The sequence below is a fragment of the Saccopteryx leptura genome, chromosome 2, assembly GCF_036850995.1.
Source record: "Saccopteryx leptura isolate mSacLep1 chromosome 2, mSacLep1_pri_phased_curated, whole genome shotgun sequence".
Classification (NCBI taxonomy): Eukaryota; Metazoa; Chordata; class Mammalia; order Chiroptera; family Emballonuridae; genus Saccopteryx; species Saccopteryx leptura.
The window spans coordinates 341,171,215-341,198,546 of NC_089504.1; the positions used below are offsets into that span (position 1 = coordinate 341,171,215).

A 27,332-nucleotide genomic window follows, 5' to 3' on the forward strand; every position below is an offset into this window, starting at 1 on the left:
ACTAGATGCTTAAAGAATATACAGTAGGAGTGTGTGAAAACTGCATTAACACTTGCTTTTAAAAAGAAAAATCCCTACATTTCTTTTTTTTTTTTTTCTTTTTTCTTTTTGTATTTTTCTGAAGCTAGAAACGGGGAGAGACAGTCAGACTCCCGCATGCGCCCGACCGGGATCCACCCGGCACGCCCACCAGGGGGCGATGCTCTGCCCTTCCAGGGCATTGCTCTGTTGCGACCAGAGCCACTCTAGCGCCTGGGGCAGAGGCTAAGGAGCCATCCCCAGCGCCCGGGCCATCTTTGCTCCAATGGAGCCTCGCTGTGGGAGGGGAAGAGAGAGACAGAGAGGAAGGAGAGGGGGAGGGGTGGAGAAGCAGATGGGCGCTTCTCCTGTGTGCCCTGGCTGGGAATCGAACCCAGGACTTCTGCACGCCAGGCCGACGCTCCACCACTGAGCCAACCGGCCAGGGCAAAAATCCCTACATTTCTATCGCTTCTCATTTATTGGCCAGCTTATTAAAAATATCAATTTTAGAATGCCTGGCTCATCAGCAATAACTAATTATTACTGAATTTGCCCTAACAGACTAGAATTGGCATTGAAGCTATACAAAGAAAATAAAAGATTAAGCCCTTGCTTACTATGTGTTTTCACTTGACAAAAAAAAAAAAAGAAACTAGGCCCTGGCCGGTTGGCTCAGCAGTATAGCATCAGCCCAGCGTGTGGAAGTCACAGGTTTGATTTCCGGCCAAGGCACACAGGAGAAGTAACCACCTGCTTCTCCATCCTTCCCCCTCTCTTTCCTCTCTGTCTCTCTCCTCCTCTCCCACAGCCAAAGCTCCATTGGAACAAAGTTGGCCCAGGCACTGAGGACTGCTCCATGGGCTCCACCTCAGGCGCTAGAATGGCCCTGGTTGCAATGGAGCAACACCTCAGATGGGCAGAGCATCACCCCCTAGCAGGCATGCCGAGTGGATCCCAGTCGGGCGCATGAGGGAGTCTGTCTCTCTGCCTCTCCACTTCTCACTTCAGAAAAATTAAAAAAAAAAAAAAAAAAAGAAAAGAAACTAAAGTTCACATCAGATCCTACTGTTCCCTGCTCAAAATTTCCCATGGCCATTAGTTAAATCTCAGCCTAGTCATTCGAGGCCACTGCACCTAGACTCATCCATCCTTCAACGTAGGTCTCATATGGTACAAACTGGATGTAACTACTAACCTGATGGTCACTTAATGTTATTAGGTCAATTAAAATATATAGACCGTCATAATTTGGGTTTAAAAAACTATGCTGCTTAATTCTATTCCTTTTCAAAGGGCTAGTTAAAAAAAAAAGTTACTTATTCAACTCAATTCCCCTTAATTATATTATTCCAATAGGATAGCCACACTGAGCTTGTATAAGGTTTTATGTTCCCTGTTTTATTTCCTCCCTCTTCAAAATTTTCCTTTCCAGAAAATGGCTGTTTAAAGTTTTCCTACAGTGTAGGTTAGGTTAGTCTTTTTCAAATGATAAAAGCACAGCAGTTAACAACCATTATCTCATGGACCACATTTAAAAAATATTGCTGTAATGGCTGATAAGTCCTAAACACTCTAACATGGAGCAACTCTCAAGGCACATACAGTACAGACAAATATGGAACCTCTAAAAGGATAAAGCTGCCCTGGCCGGTTGGCTCAGTGGTAGAGCGTCAGCCTGGCGTGCAGAAGTCCCGGGTTCGATTCCCGGCCAGGGCACACAGGAGAAGCGCCCATCTGCTTCTCCACCCCTCCCCCTCTCCTTCCTCTCTGTCTCTCTCTTCCCCTCCCGCAGCGAGGCTCCATTGGAACAAAGATGGCCCGGGTGCTGGGGATGGCTCCTTGGCCTCTGCCCCAGGCGCTAGAGTGGCTCTGGTCGCAGCAGAGTGACGCCCCGGAGGGGCAGAGCATCGCCCCCTGGTGGGCGTGCCGGGTGGATCCCGGTCGGGTGCATGCGGGAGTCTGTCTGGCTGTCTCTCCCCATTTCAAGCTTCGGAAAAATACAAAAATAAATAAATAAATAAAAGGATAAAGCTCAGTATTGCTAGAAGCTTCTGACTCATTCTGTATTAGTAAATACAGAAAAAAACATCTGGAAGATCCTGTGCTCAGGAAATAAATGTAAATTATATGAACAGCAACAGGAGGATCAGAAATGTAAGAACTTCCTAATTCAAAGATAAATACCATGTAGTAGGGGAGGTGAGCTAATGCAAATTATCATTTCTTTGCTTGAGATTCTAAGCAATTCCAATCAGTTTCCCCAAAATATAACCATATTCCACCCTAGTTTCTTCTTTTAAACTGGAAAGGCTGAGGATTACACATTTAACGCGTTAAAAAGATACTAGGCCCTCGCCAGTTGGCTCAGTGGTAGAGCGTCGGCCTGGCATGTGGAAGTCTCGGGTTCGATTCCCGGCCAGGGCACACAGGAGAAGCACCCATCTGCTTCTCCACCCCTCCCCCTCTCCTTCCTCTGTCTCTCTCTTCCCCTCCCGCAGCCAAGGCTCCATTGGAACAAAGTTGGCCCCGGCGCTGAGGATGGCTCTGTGGCCTCTGCCTCAGGCGCTAGAATGGCTCTGGTTGCAACAGAGCGACACCCCAGATGGGCAGAGCATCGCCCCCTGGTGGGCATGCCGGGTGAATCCCGGTCAGGCACATGCGGGAGTCTGTCTGACTGCTTCCCCGTTTCCAACTTCAGAAAAATACAAAAAATAATAATAATAATAATTTTTTTTAAAAAGATACTAAATATGAATTAATAATTTCAGGCCTGACCTGTGGTGGCGCAATGGATAAAGGATGAAATTTGAAAGCTGAGGTCACCAGTTCAAAACCCTGGGCTTGCCAGGTCAATGAACATGTGGGAGTTGATGCTTCCTGCTCCTCCCCCCTTCTCTATCTCTCTTTCTCCTCTCTAAAATGAATAAATAGAAGTTTTAAAAAAAATGTCAGCCATTGAGGTTTTATGAGGTGAAATGAAAACTATGAGAATAAAAACCTGTATGAGAAATTTTAAAACTAATTGTGGCTTTGCTTAAGTTCTTTCAATGTATTGTCTTAAAACTCAGACAAGTAATTCACCACCCAAAGCTATATATATAGGTCTACTTTTTATGGGTGGTCACAACAGATATGTTAGAGGTCTGTTTGTGTATATAGGTATATATATACCTATATGCACACACCTATATATCCATTGCTTTTCTTGAACAGGGATATATATTATATGTAATGCTACAACTCATGTTTATTTTTTTTTCTGCAATATATATCAACATTATAAATAGTAAGCAGTGTCAAAATAAAAACATTCATTTCTCAGGATTCTGTAGTCTTCCAAATTCACAGAAAATTACCAAATACATACATACAAAAAAAATGGAAGGATACACATCAGAGAGGGAACTGCAATGCGAGCAGACAAAGGAAGTATTTTTAGCCTTATCAGTATTCAAATTTTTTTTTTTTTTTAGTGTGAGACACAGGAAGAGAGAGAGATGAGAAGCATTAACATATGGTTGCAGTACTTTAGTTGTTCATTGATTGCTTCTCATATGTGCCTTGACTGGAGGGGGGGGGGCTCTAGCTGAGCCAGTGATCCCTCACTCAAGCCAGCAACCTTGGGCTTCAAGCCAGCAACCACGGGGTCATGTCTATGATCCCACTCTCAAGCTGGCGATCCTGCGCTCAAGCCGGCAACCTTGGGGTTTCAAACCTGGGTCCTCAGCGTCCCAAGCTGACACTCTATCCATTGTGCCATTGCCTCGTCAGGCACATTTCTTCTTTTTAATAAAATTAATCTTAACTACGTTCACATACTTTTTCTGATTCACATATGGTGAATTTGATAAACCCAAAAAACCAAAGGCTGTCTCACCATGTTGAGAATTGGGGACATTGCTGAATTCTAATCTTTGATGTTCTGGGATCTTATAAACCTTTTATTTATTTATTTATTTATTTATTTATTTATTTTTATTAAGTGAGAGGTGGGGAGGCAGACAGACTCCCCACATACACCCCGACCAAGATCCACTTGGCAAGCCCCTATGGGGCAATGCTCTGCCCATCTGGGGCTGTTGGTCCATTGCTCAGCAACCAAGATATTTTAATGTCTGAGGCAAGGCCATGGTGCCATCCTCAGTGCCCGGGGCCAACTTACTTAAATGAGCCACGGTTGTGGGAGAGGTTAGGGAGGAAGGGGTAAAGAAGCAGATGGTCACTTCTTATGTTCCCCGACCAGGAATCAAACCCGGGACTTGCACATGCTGAGCCAACACTCTACTGCTGAGCCACCTGGCCAGGGCCCATTATAAACTTTTTTAAAATTTTTATTTATTGATTTTAAAGAACAAGGAAGGGAGAGCGAAACATCAATTTGTTGTTCCATTTATTTATGCATTCACTGACTGATCCTTGTATGTGCCCTGACTAGGGATTAAACCCACAACCTCGGCATATTGGGACAACACTCTAACCAACTGAGCAACCCAGCAAGGGCCCTATAACCTTTAAAAAAATAATAATGTACCTCCTCTTCAAAAAGGACAATAATATACATGTCAACCAAACATTTATCATCTAATAAATCACGAAAACTAAACATGAAAAATGAAGTACATTTAGGATACTTGAGAATAACTCTAAAGATACTTAAAAATCAACAGGAGTGCCTGACCAGGCAGTGGCGCAGTGGATAGAGTGTCGGACTGGGATGCGGAAGGACCCAGGTTCGAGACCCCGAGGTCACCAGCTTGAGCGCGGGCTCATCTGGCTTGAGGAAAAAAACAAAAACAAAACCTCACCAGCTTGGACCCAGGGTCGCTGGCTCGAGCAAGGGGTTCCTCGGTCTGCTGAAGGCCCGCGGTCAAGGCACATATGAGAAAGCAATCAATGAACAACTAAGGTCTCGCAACGAAAAACTGATGATTGATGCTTCTCATCTCTCTCTATTCCTGTCTGTCTGTCCCTATCTATCCCTCTCTTGGACTCTCTCTGTCCCTGTAAAAAAAAAGAAAAGAAAAAAAAATCAACAGGGGTGCTTATTGAAAATGATCATTGCTCATCCCACTCCCAGACACTGAATTTACAGGAGTGGAAGGAGGCCCCAGAGTCAGAATTTGTAATGTGTCTTCCTCTCCCAAGTGATTCTGATGCAGGCAGGCCTTGGATCATGTTTTGAGAGAGGTCATTACTATGTCCTGTTAGCACTGTTCCAAGTAAAAGGAAAATTTTTTTGTTCAAACACCACCATACTGAACAGTAACAAGTCTTAGACATCAGTCCCCTCACCTACAAGAGCCGACAAGAACATAACAACTAAACTGAATTTATTTTGCCCATCAGACCATTATTTTCTTCAAGCCTCCAGAGACAATTATCCTAACTACTTTTAAGGATTTTAGCTGTCATCCAGTCATGTTATACTGAGACATTTTCACACCTGGGATGCTGTACATGGGCTTAATGGAATTTTTATGACTTTGAGAGTTAAAGTTCACTTGATTCAATAAAATAGTCAAATAAAACAAAGGAGAAACCTCCCCAAAGACAGGGGTAGAAAGCAGGGGCTTTGCCTTCCTGATGAGGCAGTTTTGTCCAGAAATTCAAACCATGGGGTGCTATATAGATCATATATCTGGAGAGTACCCAAATGCCAACTTATCACAACGGCATCAGCCAACGCAGGGTTACTGTAACATTTGGAAGCACAAACCTGCTGTATAAAATGGCCTCTCCTGGGACACAAAGACTGTTGCCACAGCAGGAATCATTCCATCTTGGGGCCAGAAGGACCAGGCCGTCCTTTTAATCTTTAACGAGCCACTTTTATGTTTAGTTCTGGGAACCGGCACTGTGTGAGGCACAACCTGCTTCCTAGCACTTTCCTGCAAAACAACCCTGAGCTGCATGAGGGCATGCAACCCGAGTCTGTACCCGCTGGTGCAGTTTCCAGAATCTGTTCTGCAATGTAACTGTGGGCACTGTATTATCCACGCTGGTAGAACACTTCAGAATTCAGAAAGGTATCCAATATCAAGGGTACAGCAACTGTCTACCTCAGGAGCAATGAAATACTAGGCTTCTAAATGTCAGGAACTGAAAATATAGCAAGCCTGCAGGAAAAGGAAAAGTCCAGAGCTGTCAGGACACAGCCTGAGGACCTGATGACAAGATTGGACAGCTCCGTTTAGACACATGGCAACAGAAATCTTGGAACCATTTGATGGGTATAATTTTCTATACAGAGATATTCATTCTTTTTCCTGAGCTGCTAATATAGAAAAAGCGTGGGGAAAAGGCCCTTGTCATCAAACTCCATCACCTAAACAACCCCAACCGCTTCATAAGGAAGGGACTCATAAGCTCCTCCTGTTCTATTCCCCAGTAACCACGCTCTCAGAATAAAGACTCAGTAATCCCACCTAGATTTCCTGAATTCATACTTCTTCCTTACTGGATACTTTTGGATTCCTCTCCTCTCCCCCAAACACACACACACACACACACACACACACACACACACACACACACTCTCTCTCTCTCTCTCTCTCTCTACTTCTTCTCTCCTTCCCCTCCCATCCCTCAACCCCATACACATGTTTTGCCTCCAATAAGTCAAACTTCCTAAATTTTCACCCCGGTTTCCATTAAAAATGCCACAAGATTAAGTTACCTTCTTTCAGGTCCTCAAGTCTAGGAGGCCTTTGTTGACATGTGTTTCATCTTGACGGGTGATGCCTCGCCAAGTAGATAAGATTACATGTTCACCTACAGTTAATCTTCAAACTGGCTTCTGCAGGCTAAGGAAATAAAAGGATAAAACTGCACAGCTTGAATGTCCCATCAAGGTAATCAAAGTAATGGAAGAGGGAGAGAAGACAGAGAGATTTCAAAATACAGACTGAACTGTGTATTACAGCAGCACTTAAGAAAACACTCTATCTGACTAAGGAGCTGATGAGGAGACAAATACCCAAAGGGCTCTACATTCTCTAAAGATTATTGTTCTCACAGCTCTAGCTTCCCTCAGGTTCTGCAAGAGATCATATCATAAAATCAGACACATTATTTATTTTTAAAATGAATAAATATATACTAATATCCAGAATTCTGATTTAGTTGCAAATAAAGCTACAATCTTATTTCAATACAAACCCTATAACAGGAATAAAATATATTTTGTTTAGGTCTTTCAAAGATAACTCCCTCATCTCTTTTATAAGAAAAGAAAACAAAACAAAAAACTTTAGAAAAAGAAACCTAAAGCCCTGCCCCAGACATTAAGTGCTTAAAAAAAGAAAATCACAGAGGCCTGACCAGGCAGGGGCGCAGTGGATAGAGTATCGGTCTGGAATGCAGAGGACCCAGGTTTGAAATCCCGAGGTCACCAGGTTGAGCACAGGCTCACTAGATTGAGTGCAGGGTCACTGGCTTGAGCGTGGGATCAAGACATGACCCCATGGTCGCTGGCTTGAAGTCCAAGGTCGCTGGCAAGGGGTCACTGACTCAGCCTGAGCCCTCGCCCCATGTCAAGGCACATATGAGAAAGCAGTTAACAAACAGCTTCTCATCTCTCTCCCTTCCTGTCTGTCCTTGTCTGTCTGTCTGTCTCTGTCTCACAAAAAATAAGTAAATAAAATCACAGAGAATAATGCCTATAATACATTATCAATTGGGGGAAAAAAGCACTACAGAACAGCATGTAGGGAATACACATACACAAATATATACACAGAATATATATATAAACATACATTGGGGCTGGGCTGGGCAAAAGAAGGTTTACAGTTGTGACTGAGTGAAAGTTTATTCTTATATTATTATTTATTATTGTATTATTCTCCATACAAGTAACTGCCTACCCCCATATATACATAGAAAGGAAGATGTAAGACACCTATAGTTAAAATGTCTAAAACTATTTAAGAGTACTTACTTCTGGTAGGCATGGGGGTTTACCTTCTGCTCTCTATATATACACATTTGTGCTATTTTAGTATTTCAAAATGAGTAATGTAAGCTAATTAGTATTACCAGAAAGAAAGTACCTAAGATCACTTCACAAATAAAATGAAACAGAACAATTAAACAGATTGTGAAGGCTACTCTGAACCAAAGTTGCAGTACATTTTAGGCTATATTCATTGAGGCACATTTATAAAGAACTGACCAAAAGTTCAGTTTGGCAATAGCACTATTTGTTCATTTACCATGGCTGGCAGTACTGTGCTGAAGCAGGGCTGTGCTAGCTACTGCCAGATAAAGGGCGAGTCTCACACTCACAGTTCTTGCTTTCTTCTAAGTCTAATCTAGTCTTGCTTAGTCTTCCTTCCCTCGAGGAAACCAGAGCACGGAAATGAAAACGCAAGTCATTAGACCACTGAACACTACTGTATGGAGGTAGAGCCAGACGGAGGGCAACAACATAAAACTAAAATATCTTTACTCTGACCGGCCTGTGGTGGTGCAGTGGATAAAGTGTGGACCTGGAACGCTGATGTCACCCGTTCAAAACCCTGGGCTTGACCCTGGTCAAGGCACATATGGGAGTTGATGCTTCCTGCTCCTCCCCCCTTCTCTCCTTCCTGTTTCTCTCAAACAAAACAAAAATAAATAAAATTAAAAATATATATACTTTAATCTTTGTTCTTTGTCAGTCGTATCAGTTTTATGAGGTAACCTGATGAACTTAAAAACCAGATATGCTACCTGTTAAAAAAGCTAAACTCAAAGATGGTGACAATATAGCCTGACCTGTAGTGGCAAAGTGGATGGAGCATCGACCTGGAACACTGAGATCTTCGGTTCTAAACCCCAGGCTTGCCTGGTCAAGGCACAGAGGAGAAGCAGCTACTACAAGGTGATGCTTCCCACTCTACCCCCCGCCTTTCTCTCACTAGAATAAAAAAAAAATCTTAAAAAAAAAAATGGTGAGCCTGACCAGGCGGTGGTGCAGTGGATAGAGCGTTGGACTGGGATGCAGAGAACCCAGGTTCAAAACCCTGATGTCACCGGCTTGAGCACAGGGTCGCTGGCTTCAGCAAGGGGTCACTCACTCTGCTATAGCCCCCCACCCTGGTCAAGGCACATATGAGAAAGCAATCACTAAACAACTAAGGTGTCACAACGAAGAATTAAAGATTCTCATCTCTCTCCTTTCCTGTTTGTCTGTCCCTATCTGTCCCTGTCTGTCATTAAAAAAAAAGAAAAAAAGGAGACACTATCAAATGCTGACAAGGATACAGAGAAACTGGATCTCATACATTGCTGGTAGGACTATAAAATAGTACAGCCACTCTAGAAAATACTTTGCCAGTTTCTTTGTTTTCTTTTTAACTTTTGTTTATTGATTAGAGAGAAAGAGGAAGGGAGAGAGAGAGAGAGAGACATCGATTTGTTGTTCTACTTTTTTAATGCAATTTTTAGTTGATTACTTTATGTGCTCTGATCAGGGAACTGAACCCAAAACCTTGGTGTATGGGGATGATGCTCTAACCAACTGAGTGACCCAGCCAGGACAGTTTGGCAGTTTCTTTAAAACATTGACCTGGAACACTGAGACTGCTGGTTCAAAACCCAGGGCTTGCCTGGTCAAGGCACATGGCGAGAAGCAACTACAGTATAAGTTGATGCTTCCTGCACCCTCCTTCCTTTCTTCCTTCTTTGCTTTCTTCTTCCCTCCCTCCCTCCTTCCTTCCTCTCGTTAAAAATCAGTAAAATCTTTAAAAACAAACATGCAAAAAAAACCTAAACACACTTACCATAAGATGCAGAAATTGCATTCCTCAACATTTAACCTAGAGATTTAAACTTGTATCTACACAAGTGTTCCTAACAGCTTTATCTATAATAGCCAAAAACTGGAAACAAGCAGAATGCCCTTCAGTAGGTGAGTGATTAAATTGTAGTACATCCATACCATGGAATACTACTTACCAAATAAAGAGGACTGGATTATTGCTACACTCAACTACTTGGGTGGAGGCACCATGCTAAGTGAAAAAAAATGCCCAAAGGTCACACATACTGTTATGGGTCCATTTCGATTAACATTTCAGGAATAACAAAATTATAGAGATATGGGAACAGATTAGTGGTTGCCAAGGATTAGAGATGATGGAGGAAAGAGAATGTATGTGACTGTAAAAATGCAATTATTCATCCAACTGTCTAACCACTATGGAGAACTAAGGAAGGTGAAAATTGTATAAAGCAAAGCACATTTCAAATTATTTTTGTAGTCCCTATGGGAAAAAAAAAAGACTTTTTTTTTTTTTTTTAAGCAAGAGAGACAGAAAGACAGGAAGGGAAAGAGATGAGAAGCAGCAACTCGTAGTTGCCTCAATTTAGTTGTTCATTGATTGCTTCTCATATGTGCCTTGATCAGGGGGCTCAGGCTGAGCCAGTGACTCCTTGCTCAAGCTAGCGACCTTGGGCTCAAGCCAACGACCCCACAGTCAAGCTGGCAAGTCTGCACTTAAGCCAGATGAGACTGCACACAAGCCGGCAACCTCAGGGCTTTCGAACCTGAGACCTCAGTTTCCTAGGTCTATGCTCTATCCACTGCACCACCACTGGTCAGGCAAAAAAAAAAAAAAAACATCTTTAAGCAAGGATCAGTTGCTGGCCCAACCACATGAAATACATTTCAGGCATTACCTGTGCCCTATCCCTCCAGGTATTTTTACCAATAGCCATGAACAATGAGCCAGGAGGCAGCATAAGTGACTCTCACTGCAATTCAGCCAAAAGTGTCAGCTCAGCATTCAGCCAAAAGTGTCCGTTGATATTAAAACATCTAAAAATGGCACTAATGCCTGACCTGTGGTGGCGCAGTGGATAAAGCATCAACCTGGAAACGCTGAGGTTGCCAGTTCAAAACCCTGGGCTTGCCTGGTCAAGGCACATATGGGAGTTGATGCTTCTTGCTCCTCCCCCTTCTCTCTCTCTCCCCCCTCTCTATAATGAATAAATAAAATCTTAAAAAAAAAATAAAAATGGCACTAATTAGATAAATAAATTGTGAAAGACAAGGTTACCAGGTAGGGCACCTCACATGTGACAGGCTTAACTGCAAAAAGTTTTTCTTACAAAAGCCTCAGTAGCTGTCTTCAGATGTGAAGGAGAAGTTAGTGGAAAATATTTAAATGATTCTTCCTAAGTGAGTCTACCACCCAGACCTCACAGGGCCTCGCACACACTGAAAGCAGGACACGTGTCTCAAGCCCAGATAACAAAGTTTTACTTTCTATACTTAGTGATCAGGGCTTTTTACTAAAAGCAGTCTATCACTATTTATTTCACTACTACTTAAACATGAGGCCTCATGGGGCACCAACATCTGTATATCTTCTGTAAAAGTCAATCTATTGAAAAATTCTATTGACAAACAGCAAGAAACTAAAAAGAAAACAACCCACCAATAAGCTCTCCTCTAACGCAGTGCTTTAGCTGTTTAACCAAATGTGCTTTTAAGGGTGACTAACTTATGTAACAAATACAATGATAATTTTAGAATTAGGCATAAACTATAAAACAATCCTTCAGTTCTAAAAGAACTAAAACTAGTAAAACAAGTAATAAGTATTACTAATATCATTTTTAAATCACATTCCACACAAGAAGGCCCATGTATAAAAGGATAATTTTAAGTCCACTTTATATAAAATGGAACTTATTTCTAAAGACCTACCCTGAAAAGTAATCATAACAGATGAGCTGATGGAATGTGAAGCAGGTGTAGCCTGGTGATTGAGAGCTTGGCCTTTATAGCCAGACAACTCGGGTTCAAGCACAGTGTGGCCTTGGGCCCACTGTTTGGCTTCTCTGTGCAGCATTCCCCATCTGCAGGACAGAGACCATGGTACCTATACCTCACTGGAGTTGGTTGGATGAAATGAGTTCACATAGTCCCTGGCACATGGTAAGCACACATTAACTGCTGGTAATTTTTGCACAGGTAAAGCACAAAGACAAGTATCACACAGCAAAGTAAATGTCAATCTTTTGCTCAGTCTTATACAAAATTCTCTCATACATTTTTTCTTTTAGAGAGAGAGGAAGGGAGAAAAAACAAGAGAAACATTGATGTATTTATGCATTCACTGGTTGATTCTTATATGTGCCCTGAGTGGGGATCAAACCCACAACTCTGGTGTATCCGGACGACCCTCTAACCAACAGAGCCACCTGGCCAGGGCCCTCTCATACTTTCAGACACAAATAAGCCTTCCCCTACCTCGCATCGAAAAATGCATACAATTTCATTCAGGAAAAAACCTGTCATTTTACACAACGCAATGAGCAAAATCAATCCTGCTGAGCACACTTAACGAGTCCCAAGCTCTGCTGGCAATATATGATTTCAATAGGAAAGGGGACTGTTTTGTAAAGACGGTTTTATAACATCCTTCATCAAATGTAATGTTCAAAATGAAAATTCAAGACTTCACCTGGCAAGCATGGAGATTTTAGAAACACCTGTGCCCTCACTCATGTTTGCATCCTTCTTTCCTAATCAAGGTTATAAAAACCAAAGTCCTCTGTAGGCTGGCGCACAGCTTGACAACACGCTATCCACCTGGTCTCTATCTAGGGAAGAAAGGCTCTGCAGTCAACAGTTCCCTAACAGTCCCCACCTCAACCCTGCCCCAGTTAGAAAGATAGCATTTGTTCCAGAGGTGTTTAAAGAAAAAAAAAAACTGACTTGAATAACCTAGACACATATAATACCTTTCTCCCTTTCTATATTTCTCAACTACTCAGAAAACAACCATAGACATTTTTTTTAGTCTTTTTAACGTTTCCATTGAGGGTGGGGGAGAGAAGCATCAACTTGTTCCACTTAGTTGTCCCATTTAGTTGTGCACTCACTGGTTGCTTCTCGTATGTGTCCTGGCTGGGGATAGAACCTGCAACCTCTGCTCACCAAGACAACATTCCATCTGCTGAACCACCCCCGCCGGGCCAACCACAGACATTTTGGAATCAGAAACATAAATTGTTTCCAAAAGTGTTAAACAATGCTTGTCCAAAGACCCCAATATAGCTACTAATTTAGACAGCTGTGCTAGGAGCCACAGAGCTGCACTTTCTAACTAGTACTGCTGAACAATCGAAACTTTCTCCAGTGCAAAGTCCAGACACAGGGAGCAGTGTTCCTTGCAAACATCCAAATAGTTTCATTATTGTTTAACAACCAAAATAATAGCTCCAAAAATCTATCAAGTTTGACATTTCATCCAACTAAGCAACTAAACCAGGACACAAAGCATGCATGAAGAGATTTTATCCCTGCTTCAAATTAACACTCATTTTGACATCATAGCCACACAATAAATGCTTCTTCCTACACTACTTATAAAAGGATTCTAAAAAGCACATACATACTGAAGTGCCTCAAAGAAACCGAATACCCCTATATTTTATTTTACTTTTTTACTGATTTGGAGTGAGGGAGGGAGGGAGGAAAGAGAATGAGAAGCATCAACTCATTGTTGCTTCATTTAGCTGTTCACTGATTGCTTCTCACACATGCCCTGAGGGGGGGGGGGTGCTCAAGCCAAGCCAGCAACCTTGGTCTCAAACCAGCAACTTCACACTCAAGCTGGTGAGCCCCGACTCAAGGAGAGCCCATGCTCAAGCTGGCAACCTCAAGGATTCGAACATGGGACCTCAGCGTTTCATGTCAATGCTCTATCCACTGCACCACACCAGTCAGGGCCCATCTTTTACTTTCTGTTTCCCACCTTTAAGCATCTTTATGAACTATGAGTCCAATTACAGGACAAGTTCAGTTAAAGAGGTAAATACCTCTTCTGACTCAGGCATCAAATACAAGTTCTATCAATTAATTCTTACGTATATTAAAGGTAAGTGTCCTGCACCTAATCCTCAAATATTAAAATTGTGGTTCTGACCTAGCAAATCATCAAGTGATGGTACTTCTCTACCCAAAGAGTGGGAATCCTCAGTTGGCTGCTTTAGTTGCATGTAGCACAAGGAAGAAAATAATCAAAGACTTCTGATATCAAGCTCCTAAGATATTCTCAGAACCACACAGAACAATGCTATTCAAAATGTGCAGTCACAGACCCGTCAGGGAGGTCCATGGCAAGATACACACACACACAAAACGGTAAGGACGTAGGAACTTTTACAGCATTTTGATATTGATTGTAAGCTCCAAGAGCATGATTTTTCTGGGAATTTATTTTTCTTATACAATATTAGTTGGCAACAAATTGGAACAAAACTTTACAAAGCTGTAAAGAAGAGTTTAAGAAGCACTATTAAGTGCCAATTCGGTCACTTATTGCACTGAGGTTATCAAAGCACCCTAACCCTTACTATTCTATAGCTCCTAATTTAAAGGTCATTACAGAAGCCAATATGGAGATACCATGGCATAATAGAAAGAGTACTAAAGTAGGAGCCAGAAGACCTCACTGGAGACCCTGGGTGAATCTGAGACCCTGCTTTACTCTGTAAAATAAAGGCAGCCCACTAACATCCATGTCTCTCAACCTTATTACATTTTTTTTAAATGTGTGGTTCCTTCTTACAGTATTACTTTCTCCAAGTATGGTCCGAATCCCAGCTTCATTCCCAAACACTGATTCTATAGGTCTGGGCAAGGAACCAGGAATCTGTCTTTTTTATAAGCACCCAGAAGATTCCTACACAATAAAATTTGACATCTATTACAGTATTATGTAACCTTACTCTGCCTTTAAGAATAAAGAAAAGGTCATGGTTTGTATGTAATTCCTGATTAAAGAAATTATTTTAGGTAAAAATTATTTTAAAATAAGTGTATTAAAACAGAACATGTATTTTCATATGCTTACATAATATTTGTACTACATAAGAACAAATTTCAACTTTTCACCATTTTAAAAAATAGTTTGGTTGGAAAGATCAAATGTATATAAAATACACATAAACATTTCACTATATGCTATGACATCAAAAACTGCTTCCCTGACATAATATTCAGAATTCTTAAATTTTGTATCAATCCGTCCTAAACAAAACTCATGGCTTATTTTTAGGTTTGTTGTTTCTAAAAAGATGAGATAAAGACACAAGGCTGCCATGTGCAAGTGTTTCCTCAAATAACTGCAGGTGTGGCTCGCCTGTATTTCAAATAAAACTAACTTTGATATAACTGTCAATGTATTTTTTTTTTTAATTTTCTGAAGCTGGAAACGGGGAGACAGTCAGACAGACTCCCGAATGCGCCAGACCCGAATCCACCCGGCACGCCCACCAGGGGCGATGCTCTGCCCCTCCGGGGTGTTGCTCTGCCGCGACCAGAGCCACTCTAGAGCCTGGGGCAGAGGCCAAGGAGCCATCCCCAGTGCCCGGGCCATCTTTGCTCCAATGGAGCCTTGGCTGCGGGAGGGGAAGAGAGAGACAGAGAGGAAGGAGGGGGGTGGGGGTGGAGAAGCAAATGGGCGCTTCTCCTATGTGCCCTGGCCGGGAATCGAACCCGGGTCCCCCGCACGCCAGGCCGACGCTCTACCGCTGAGACAACCGGCCAGGGCCTGTATTTTCATTTTTAATATTAGTTCTGGCTGTATACGAGACATGTTGATGTGCTGTTTAAAATGTTTTTAAATAAATGGAATTTAGGAATCTAATTAAGATCATCTAGAGGTGAAGCTGCAGGACTATGGTCTTAGTGTCCCTCCATTAATCAGCTGACTCACTGTTACTACTCAGGTGGCTGGTCTACAACCGTGTCAACAGTCGAAGTTGGGAAACACAGAGCTAGAGCAATGGGCGTTGGTGTGATGATTCAGCCACCTGGAGTGCTGGATCAAACCATGGAGTGAGGGTAGTAGGGAAGGTGGAGCCTGTTTGACAACTTAGTTCTCTGGGAATATTCTGGCATGCCCCCCCCCCCACGTGCTCTGTAGCAAACACTGGCTCAGGTAAACTTCAGCTCTGACACAGAAAGATTTATGCAAACTCTTCCAGCAGTCTATGGTAAAATGACCACGAATGGTACCTGAATCTAATCATGCCCAAAAGGTAGAAAATGGAGGCAAACAAATGTGAGAGAACCTGAAGGACTAAGAATTTCCACTGTGGACTAAACAAGTCCTAGTCCCAGCATCTGGTTATTCCTTCCACCCTGAGCCCCTTGCACAAAATCCTAGCCCGTTTCTCTTCATCTCCTTTATAAAATTCAAATTGCCCAATGATTGCTAATCTACGAAAAATTCCCAAACAATTCCTTCCTCTTCCAGAACCATCCTTAACTAAGGATTCCTCAAACTAGCTGAACTTCAGATGACCCAGTCCTCCTAAAACTCAACATTCTGCCCTCTTTCCCCAAATTCCAATGCTCCTTTTGTCCAGCATTTTCAAATAAAGGCATGTGTTCTTGTGAATCTTCTTTGCACCATGTAAAATAATAATTTGGCCTGGTCACAAAGGGTATAATTAATTGGCTATAAGCCTACTCATTCCAGATCTAGGAAAAGGTTGGGAGTCGATAGAGGAGACCTGGTTATTTCTCAAGCAGACATCTTAATCATTGTGAAAGTTAAAAAAAAAAATACGGTTATGCCCAACCTGCAGTGGCGTAGTGGATAAAAGCTTTGACCTGGAACACTGAAGTTGCCAGTTTGAAACCCTGGGTTTGCCTGGTCAAGGCACACAGATACAACTACTACTGAGTTGATGCTTGCTGCTGCTCCTCCCCCTTTCTCTCTCCTCTCTCTAAAATCTGTAAATAAAATCTTTAAAAAAGAATACAGTTAGATTAGAAGAAAATACTGGAAAAACAAAATACTTCCCTGTACAATTTAGGATAAAATTTATTGATTTATGTGCCATAAGTCTGTGTGTGTGATCAGGACTAAGACTGCAAAGATTTTTGTTGGGCAGATAAAATATATTATGCTCACTTTGTTCAAGATGGCGTTGCCCAGGTGAAATTAATGTGTGTCTCTGTGGGCAGGCAGGATCTTTGTAGCCTGGGGCTTGGTTTTGGGATTAAGCCTCTCCCACCCCTTTTGATGTGGGGTGGTACAATCCCATCATGACTCACAGAAGTGACATTGTATTAGAGATTTCCCTATTTTGTATATTGGATTAAAGGTTGTGAAGCTACACTATAAAATAGGGGCAGAATAGGAACTTGCTCTCTTGGTTCCTGGGATGATTAGCATGAGAGAGCAGAGGGAGCAGAGAGCAGCGGAAAGAGGCCATGTGGCCAGGAGAAGCAGCCAAGATGGCGGAGTGCTGAGTGAGATGCCAGTTTGTGTAGTTTGTGTAGAGCAGGGGTCTCAAACTCAACTCAGCATGTGGGCCGCAGAGCAAGATCACAGCCGTTCGGCGGGCCGCACTAGGTCTACAAAAGGCAACTGTTACACAACACTTTTCTCACTGCAGTTGAAAACAAAAAAAAATCAGTACAACAAGCACAATCGTACATGCAGTTTACTCAGTGTCACAAAACGACCAGAAACTGTAGTTCGCATCACAACTGCTGTTAACTAAGCTAATATCTAGCTAGGATGCTAGAGAAATGAAAAATACAAGTAGGCCCCTAGGCTTACTTAATTTTATCCAAAATATTTTGAACTTCATGGATTAGTCTGCGGGCCGCACAAAATTGTTCGGCGGGCCACATGCGGCCCGCGGGCCGCAAGTTTGAGACCCCTGGTGTAGAGAGAAGGAAGGAGATGGGGAACTGAGGAGAATAAGGCTGGTGAGCTAGAAACCTTTGATTCTAGGAAACTCGGATAATTCAGTAGCTGTGTGAGCACTGAACGTGAGTGGGTTTTGGAGCCCAGTGTGTATTTTTACTTGCCCGCCGGGTGCAAACTAGAATTAAAGAAAATGGCCTATCAGTTTTTGGCTCCATTGTTTCTTTACCGACTGTCAGAATCCAATGCGAACCTGCATGGACCAGGCTGCTGTGATAGTGGCCCTGGCCATGGCTCCTGGCTCTACAATTTTCCAAAGCAAATGAAAAGAGTGAAACAATTTCCAAAGTAAATGAAACGAGTGAAACAAGCAGAGGCTGGGATGGGAAAGGATAATCTATTTACTTAAGAAAAGCGGTTTTTTTTCTTTTTTCCTTCTATTTTTTTTTTTAATTCTTAACATAATTCAGCACTTACAAATAAACAATAATGCTGATTACTAACGAATTACATTTAACCACTCAGAGGTCAGAAGAGCCTCCACTTAGCCAAACTTCCTGTAAGTTTCAGGATGAGGAGGCAGCATTTCTTTAAAGAGGATGGAGACAATTAAAAAAGTTTCAGCAATTCACTCAGGCTCCAAATATGTAGTTCAAATCGGGATGGGCTTCCCCTACTCTTAAAAACTTGCCTGGTGGAAACAAAGGGCTTTCCTAGGAAGCCCTGACCACTCCACAACCCAGAGATAATGAAACCACATTTTTATAGGGGACTCTAGAAAAGGCATATATGTATGTAAACTAGGAGATACAGGCTAATCTGCAGCATTGAAAAGGAGCAGGCTTAAAAGGTCAAGTGAACAAAAAAAAATTTTTAATTAAATTAAAAGTCAAGTAACACTTGTTCAAGGAAATTTTCTTAAAGTTCAAATTCAGCACGAGTAGCAGCCACTGAAAAAGGCTGCTGAGAAAGCAGAAGCAACTGTTCTGCTGTATCTTTTTGGAGGCCAGGACAATGGAGAAATTACCAGCCAAGGTCACTTTCCATTAGAAAACAAAAAACAAAATAAGGTTAGCAATCTGACCAGATAAAAACCTGTGGTCATAACCTCACGAAATTAGCAGCCTGGTGAGAATCTCTCCAAAATCCTATAGAAAATTAAGTGTGGATTAGAGTAATTAAATGTAAAGTCTCCTTGATAGCAACTTCTGTTCCTGGAGACTAGAGCCCTTTCTATGAAACGTAGCACAGAAAAATCGTGAAGTGGATTTGCCAGGCATCACAGCTTTTCTACTTTCCTATCAGGTCAAATGCAATGATCTAAAACAGGGGTCCCCAAACTTTTTACACAGGGGGCCAGTTCACTGTCCCGCAGACCGTTGGAGGGCCGGACTACAAAAAAAACTATGAACAAATCCCTATGCACACTGCACATATCTTATTTTAAAGTAAAAAAACAAAACGGGAACAAATACAATATTTAAAATAAAGAACAAGTAAATTTAAATCAACAAACTGACCAGTATTTCAATGGGAACTATGGGCCTGCTTTTGGCTAATGAGATGATCAATGTCCGGTTCCATATTTGTCACTGCTAGCCGTAACAAGTGATATGACGCGTCACCGGAAGTAGTACTGTATGTGAGCAACACCGCGCTTTGCGGCGCCGCCACATACAGTGCTCCTCTCACTGACCACCAATGAAAGAGGGGCCCCTTCCAGAAGTGCGGTGGGGGCCGGATAAATGGCCTCAGGGGGCTGCATGCGGCCCGCACTTTGGGGACCCCTGATCTAAAAAGAACAGTGCAGCCTGACCAGGCGGTGGCACAGTGGATAGAGTGTCAGACTGGGATGCAGAGGACCCAGGTTCGAGACCCCGAGGGTCGCTAGCTTGAGCACGGGCTCATCTGGTTTGAGCAAAGCTCACCAGCTTGGACCCAAGGTCACTGGCTCGAGCAAAGGGTTACTCGGTCTGCTGTAGGCCCACGGTCAAGGCACATATGGGAAAGCAATCAAGGAACAACTAAGGTATCGCAACGAAAAACTGATGATTGATGCTTCTCATCTCTCTCCCTTCCTGTCTGTCCCTGTCTATCCCTCTCTCTCTCTCTCTGTTTAAAAAATAAATAAATAAATAAAAAGAACAGTGCGCGATTTGGGGGAGGGTATTAAATAGTAGAGCTTATCTGAGAAAACCACTCCCTTCTTTAGTCTTTGCAAAAGTTCACACGCTCATGTAACAAATATACGTAGTGGTTCCCAAAAATTACTTTTCCTCAAGAGCTGTAGGAAAAATGTAATCACAGGGTAAAGGCCAAACACTGTCTCTTCTGAACACTTAAATAGCCAATTATGTGTTGTAATACATTAATTCTATATAGAGAAAGAGATTATTACAGGAAAATTGAATAAGACAGTTTAAAAAATGTACCCTGGGGCCTACGTCCATTCAACTGACAGTAAAATCACCCTCAAAAAAAGGCAGCTTTATGTAACATCTAGCATTTTAATTTCCCAGCTGCCAACAAAAATACATAAGAAGCAGAAATTTAATTATGTCTGCAGCACATTGATCTAAACTTTAATTGTATTACACAGTAGTTAGACATTTGCGGAACAAAACTAAGGCCCTTAAGGGTAGAACTTCTTTAGAATATAAATGATTCCCAATCAATACGACAGAAATTAGTCTATTTGGTCAATAAACAGATTTATGGTTTGAATGTAAAAATTCAAACATCATAATTCAATATAAAATATATATATATACAGTATAAGAAACAAATTTCTAAAATGGCTTTAAGACACTCCACGATTTACATATGCTATATCAATAGGTCCTTTAAGCCAGTATTGTACTAATCAGTTTTTTTAACATCCTGCCCACAAAAGAGCCTATTCATTTAGCTGGGAGACAGGTGTTAGCAACCAGCAACTCTTACTTAGCCTGGAGTTCCAGGGGCCTGGCCTTTGACAATTGTGGAATGACTGGCAAGTCAAAAGGAAGGACAATTTGAAAGAGGGAAAAGAAACAAGAGACCAGAAAGGAGAAAGGAAGATGAGGAAAGTAATGGATGTCAGGTGCTACCTAATGGGGCCACCCTCAAAGCCTCCTGGCCTAAACTGAGTTCCCGGGCTACCACCCAGACACATAAAGCAGAATGTGGATAGTGTCATTAATTTATTCCTCCAGACAATAACTCTGGATATAAGCCTACACTCCACACCTTCTAAAAAAATTTTTTAAACCCTGGCTGGGTAGTTCAGTTGGTTACAGCATCATCCTCATGCACCAAGATTGTGGGTTTGATCCCTGGTCTGGGCACAAATAAGAACCAACCAATGAATACATAAATGAGAACAACGACAAATTGATGTTTCTTTCTCTCTCATGTATATATACATATATATCCCTCTCTCTCTAAAATCAAAAACAAAATTTAATAAGAAATAATTTTAAGTGTCCTATGACTCATTCTTCTTACCCATATTCTCTAATTTTTAACTTTAGCCCTCACTCTTTCATACATCTAAAAGAGCTGATTTAAAGACAAATACCATATGATGTAAGTGGATTCTAAAGAACAAAATAAACAATACTGAAACAGACTCAGATACAAAGAACAGATTGATGGTTGCAGGGAGCAGGTGCTATTGGAAGACTGGGTGAAAAAAGTGAAGGGATTAAGAAATACAAATTGGTAGTTTCAAAACAGTTACAGGGATGTCAAGTACAATATAGAGAATATAGCTGATAATACTGTAATTGTTAATCTTAATCCGGAGGGACCCAAAACATTGAAGACACGAACAAGGTCCATCAATTACACACCAAAACTTTATTGTCTAGCTTGGCCAAGCGGCGGGAACTCCAACAGGAATCTGAGGGAGAGCACGCCGGCCCTTTGTTCTACCTAGTTTTTATAGTTTTGTTAAGTGGGAAGTACAGAAGCAAAAATTGTAATTAGGAGCCCCTTACCACTATCGGTTATAGTCATATGTCCTTTAACATGATAGGACCGTGTTCAATTTGCAAGCCATACATCCTTTTGGAGAAAACAAAATTTACAAGTCAACACAATGGCAGAAAGATATCTTTTACATATTAAAAGGCATTCCCATATTATCTAGTGTTCATCTGCTATCTCTCTGTCCAGAGTCAAAGTGTTAACTACACGCACTTACATAGGAGAGGTAGTTCCCGTGGGGACAAATGCCAGCAAATGGCTCATAGTTATAAGAAAAGGTTTATTTTTGGCTTTTTCTCCCTGCACCTGGCTAGCCATTCACCCCTTTCCCCACAGGTGTGGTGGAATGTCTGGGGACCCATGTTTTCCTCCCCTTTGCATTTACAATACAATGCCAAGGGCCATCCTGACTATGCCAATCACAGAGTACAGAGACTATTCTCACAATTTCTCTGCACACCTTAACCCAAATTAATAAAATGTTCTCCAAGCCTCTTAAAATATTAATATTAATTCTGTAGTTTTTGGTACCTTACAACACCTGCGGGTGAAGTGGCTCAGTGGCTCCTCAGTAATAACTATGTATGGTGCCAGGTGGGTACTGGGAATAGCAGGGGGAACACCTTGTAAAGTAAATGATTGTCTAACCACTATGCAGCACACCTGGAACTAATACAAAATAACATTGAATGTAAATTGTAATTGAGAAAGTTTTTTTCACTTGACCTGTGGTGGCACAGTGGATAAAGCATTGACCTGGAATGCTGAGGTCGCCGGTTCAAAACCCTGGGCTTGCTTGGTCAAGGCACATATGGGAGTTGATGCTTCCTGCTCCTCTCCCTTTCTCTCTCTCTCTCTCTCTCTAAAAATAAGTAAATAAAATTTTTAAAAAGAGGAAGTTTTTTCAATGAAAAGAGAGAGCTAAGTGGATATTCCTATAGAGACAGAGAAGGCTGGTATTAGAAAGACATCTTGCCTGATCATGGTGGCGCAGTGGATAAAGCGTCGACCTGGAAATGCTGGGGTCGCCAGTTTGAAACCCTGGGCTTGCCTGGTCAAGGCACATATGGGAGTTGATGCTTCCAGCTCCTCCCCCCCTTTCTCTCTCTCTCTGTCTCTCTTCTCTGTCTCTCCCTCTCCTCTCTAAAATGAATAAATAAAAAAACAAAAAAGACATCTTAAGCCTACAAAATAAAAATCTTACGAGAAAGTGGGAGAAAAACATTCACTGAGTTGCATACGATCCAAATACAATCCTACCAGGCATTATTTTCACCTTGCAGGGAAAGAATACGAAACTCACAGAGGTTAATTAACATGTCTAAAGGAACTCGGCCAGAAGATAGAGGAGCTGGGATTCAAAAGCTCGGCTATTTCCTAAATTGTTAGGCTTTTCCCAAGTTTAATTCCCTGACAAATTCGGTTCCCCAATTCTGTTTTAACTCAGATGGTTCAGTATTTCAGCAATTATTCTTCTTTCCATAAACTCAGCAAAGAACCTGTAACTAAATTTTATTGACTATTAAACATCTTATTATTTTCAATAAGCACTTATTACATGTCAAAATGAAACATCTAGCAGGTTGGCTTTGTTTATCAATTCTACATACAGAAAATTCCCAGGCATCTCTCCTATCCAACAGTGACCACAGCTAGGACTGACTACCTTTCAGACTTCCAGTTCTTTCCACATTATGATTCATTTGTCCACTCAGTAAATAAAGGAAGCTACTTTCACCAATCCTCCCTCATGACTCCCCATAGATAATACAGCAGAGGGGGCCTCTCTGTAATGGCAATTTACATAAAAGTTACAAAAGCTCCTTGTTATCCATCATGACTCAGAAATGGGCTATTCTAGCAAATCAAACACCCTGAATAACAGGATGCTTCTAAAAGGACTATCAGTTATAATGAATTTCAAAGCAATACAACAGTTGCCCCCAAACCTGCTACAAATCAGAATCACCTGGGGAGCATTTGGGAAAGATGCCAGAGGTTTTTTAAATGTAGATTATGGTCATTACTTACCCACTCAATCAAAATCCCCAGGAAGTGGGACTAGAAAATCTTTATTTTTACAGAACCCCTTCAGTGACTCAGTTGCAAACTGCTAGGTACAGAATCTTTCAAGGAGCACCAACTTTTGGGAATTCCTTGCAATAAAACACACTAAAAAAGCTAAAGCTGCACTAAATATGAGACCTTTTGATGATTCAGGCGACTTCAGGCTTTCCCAATGCCTCCAGTTCACTACACTGGCAAAACCGGAAAGGAAAAGTTCAGGTTTTATATTGGTAGAAAGCTAGAAAAACCAGGTTTTATATTTCTATGAGATTCAAAGAGCTAGTTTTCCCCCAAAGAAAATGTAGATATTATGGTTGTTTTGAAAAAGGAAAATGTTTAAAAACATGCGGTAGGACTCTCCTAATCAACTGTTTTAGCTCCAATTCAGAATGTTAGCAGGCCCAAAGGCATCAAAAATGTGGAATAGTCAACCTGAATAAGAGAAAGCAGAGAAACTTCGAAGCAGTCTTAATTATGAGAAAGGAGGACAATGAGTTTAAACTAAGAATGGCATACATGATTGGCTAAAACCACTGTTCTGACCATGATAACTGGTTATTCTGACCATGAATAAAACCTGGAAATGGGGAGATGAAGTCTTTGAACACAAGGCTGATGATTCCTACCTACCTGGGACCACTTTCATGTGAGATACAATGAAATATCCTATTAAAAGCCCAAATGGTTTTTAAGATTTTAAAACTCCATGAATAACGAAGTAAAAAAAAAAGAAACTGACCAGACCCTTTTCTTACTGAATGGGAGTATGTGTGTTTGGATATAAAAATAAGGTCCTTACAATTGTCAAAATCTTTCTTACATAAATACAAATAATTACTGTAAGGTCGGTGGATAATGGGAAAGATCAGACCCTCGAACTTTGGCTAAAACGGCCCACAACCAAGTGCGCCAAAAGAAACTTCCCTGGAACCCTTTGGAAAAAAGCGACCGTCTGCCAGCCAGTGAGATTTCACCATGTCATATTAGCTCGACCACCCTAAGGACCCTTTAAATATCTCCCACGCGGTTTAATTCTTGCAACTTCCCTGGCCTCCATCTTTCCTCGGGGCCAGGGAACCTTGCCGGGCGGGATGCGTGCTCTGTACTCAATAAAGCCTTTTACTATTCCACACTTTGTGGCTCCGGCCCCTTCCTTCCTTCTTGGCGGGGAAAAATACCTTACAATTACTACCAATAACAAGTCACCAAACAAAAATAATAATCAGTAACCATTACCAAACAATAATAAGGATGGACAAGCTCATCAGTTAAGACTTCAAAAGCAATTTAAACAATGTATTTTCATTAAACTCTAAATTATATCTTAGCTCTGTATAGCAGGAGTTTTGAGATTCCAAGGTACAAAGGTTAAATCTTCCCTCCCAAACTTATACCCTATGGCTAGGACAAATTTGATGTCTCTAATCTACCATTAAATTAATAGCAGTATTATTAAAGCTTCTATTACAAGGATAAAAAGCAAGTTGGAATTAGTCCCTCTAACACACCTCAGGTTTATGTAGGTGCTTTCACAAAGTCCTAGGCACAACTCTCTTACAGATGGATGTGTCCGTATTAAATATCACAATGGGCCCTGGCCAGTTGGCTAGGAGGTAAAAGCATCAGCCCAGCACATAGAAGTCCCAGGTTGATTCCCAGTCAGGGTACACAGAAGAGACCACCTGCTTCTCCACCCCTCCTCCCCTCCCTCCCTCCCTCCCTCCCTCTCTCTCTTTCTCTCTCTCTCTCTCTCTCTCTCTTCCCCTCCTGCACCACTAAAATAGCTCAGGTGCTCAGCAATGGAGCATCCCCCCTTAGGGGGCCTGCCAAGTGGATCCCTGTAGGGGCGCATGTGGGAGTCTCTCTGCCTCCCCACCTCTCACTTAATAAAAAATTTTTTAAATCACAACAAACATGTAATTTGGGAAAAAATTGTCCTTTTTCGTTATTGTTGCTGTTTTGTCTTCTTAAATGACGGTAACTGAAAATGCCTTTTCCATTGATCTTTTAAAAGCCCTTAGATATTCTAGCCCTAGCCGGCTAGCTCAGTTGGTTTGAGCATCCTCCCGAAGCACAGAGGCTGCCAGTTCAATCCCCGATCAGGGCACATACAGGAACAGATTGATGTTCTTGTCTCTCTCTCTCTAAAATCAATAAAATAAACATTTAAAGAGAGAGAGATTCTTATTAGATAGTGCCAAGCAGAGTTATGTTAACTGGCTTAGGTTATGAGAAAGTTTGAGAAGAAATTAATTTCTAAACATTCTGAGAAGAGCCCTCTTTTTGTGTGTATTATTTTAGCAACTGGTTAAATAAGTCAACTTAAAGCATTTACAACCCTTGATCCTAGAGTAAACAGGATAACAGCTGTCTACCTGTTAGTTTTTAGTAACTATGAAATATGAAGGTTTCATATGTAAATATGAAAGTTTTTAGTGAGTTGGTCTTCATAATTAGATATAGACATTAAAAACAGGATGTCTGAGATTTACACGGAAATTTTCTTCAAGCACAATCAAGTTATTAGTTAACTCTGCCACATCAATCTGTAATTGTCATACACAATTTTCACTTTCAAACTTAACAGCTCTAAATACACTGTAATTTCTGAATTGTACTCTGAAGTCCAGAATTATTAGGAAATCTGACGAAGTTTCGGAAAGGTACGGCATTATCAAGTTCCTTGAATGTGAAAGACAATGTAGTGGGGGGGAAATAAATAAGTTGTCCAACTTGAAATCTCCAAGAACTCTGTATAGAAACTCAGTCCAGCACCATATGCCCTGCCTACTCCTAGTACTAGAAAAATAACTCAATAAATGGACAAGCCTTTACCACATTTTAGTAACTTGAACTGTCCCTGGGAAAACCACAAGGTCCAAACAGTTGTAGCAACAGGGGTGACCGGAAGTCTTCTGGGTCCTCCAAACCACCTGTAAAATGGATGTATTCCGGTACTTAGCGCTTTCTTAGAAGGCCACATGCACCCCGGATGTTTGTTCAACACATCAGTGGCCTTCAGCCAGGGTACAAAGTGACAGTTGTGGGTAAAGCCCCATTTCCAAGCTCACCCTATTCCTTCCCTGGGGTAGCCTGGGAGGAGCGCGGTACGTTCTGCATTGATTACACAAGCAGTTTCTTTACCCAGAACGAACGACAGACCAGTAAACCAGGGGAAAGGGGCTGTTTTCCTCTTCGGCCAGCCTGAACCCGAGCTCTGCGCAGACGGGTGCCCGCGCGGGCTGGCTCCCCGGTCCAGCCCTGCCTGCCCATGCCTGGTCAAATGTCTCCTGGGCAGCCAGCTGAGGCGAGGCCCACTTCCCTCTCCGTCCTGGCCACCGGCGCCCTCACCACATCCTCTCAAGCGAACACAGAACTGCACCCGAAAGAGGGCACAGTGGACCCTGGGGGGTCCACACTCCCAGCCCCACTTCTCCATCAAGCCCCCAGACTCCGGCCGCCTTCCTCTTCCAAGGAGCCCGCAGGCGGTGGAGACGGGAAATTTCTTGCAACCGGGAAGCAGGCCGCCGCGAACCTCAGTTTACTTTGCCGTAAAGCAGAACCTTCCCCCCGAACTAACTGGACCTGCCGGTCCGCACGGCGTCTGGA

At 42.0% G+C, this 27,332-nt stretch overlaps 1 protein-coding gene across 15 annotated transcripts in view; it reads right to left on the reverse strand.

Moving 5' to 3' along the window:
* The window catches only part of RFFL (ring finger and FYVE like domain containing E3 ubiquitin protein ligase), an 88,898-nt gene that overhangs the window by 61,038 nt on the left and 528 nt on the right, over nt 1–27,332 (reverse strand). For 2 of the 15 annotated variants that reach the window (XM_066363845.1, XM_066363846.1), the window contains exon 2: nt 6,698–6,824. The exons of 5 other annotated variants lie outside the window; for them this stretch is intronic. The gene's annotated coding sequence lies outside the window, so the exon portion shown is untranslated. Of the gene's footprint in view, nt 1–4,826; nt 5,023–6,697; nt 6,825–21,667; nt 21,735–22,382; nt 22,506–26,558; nt 26,657–26,794; nt 26,932–27,332 lie in introns of those variants that run through there. 8 more of the 15 variants (XM_066363848.1, XM_066363841.1, XM_066363844.1 and 5 more) reach the window with 7 other exon arrangements.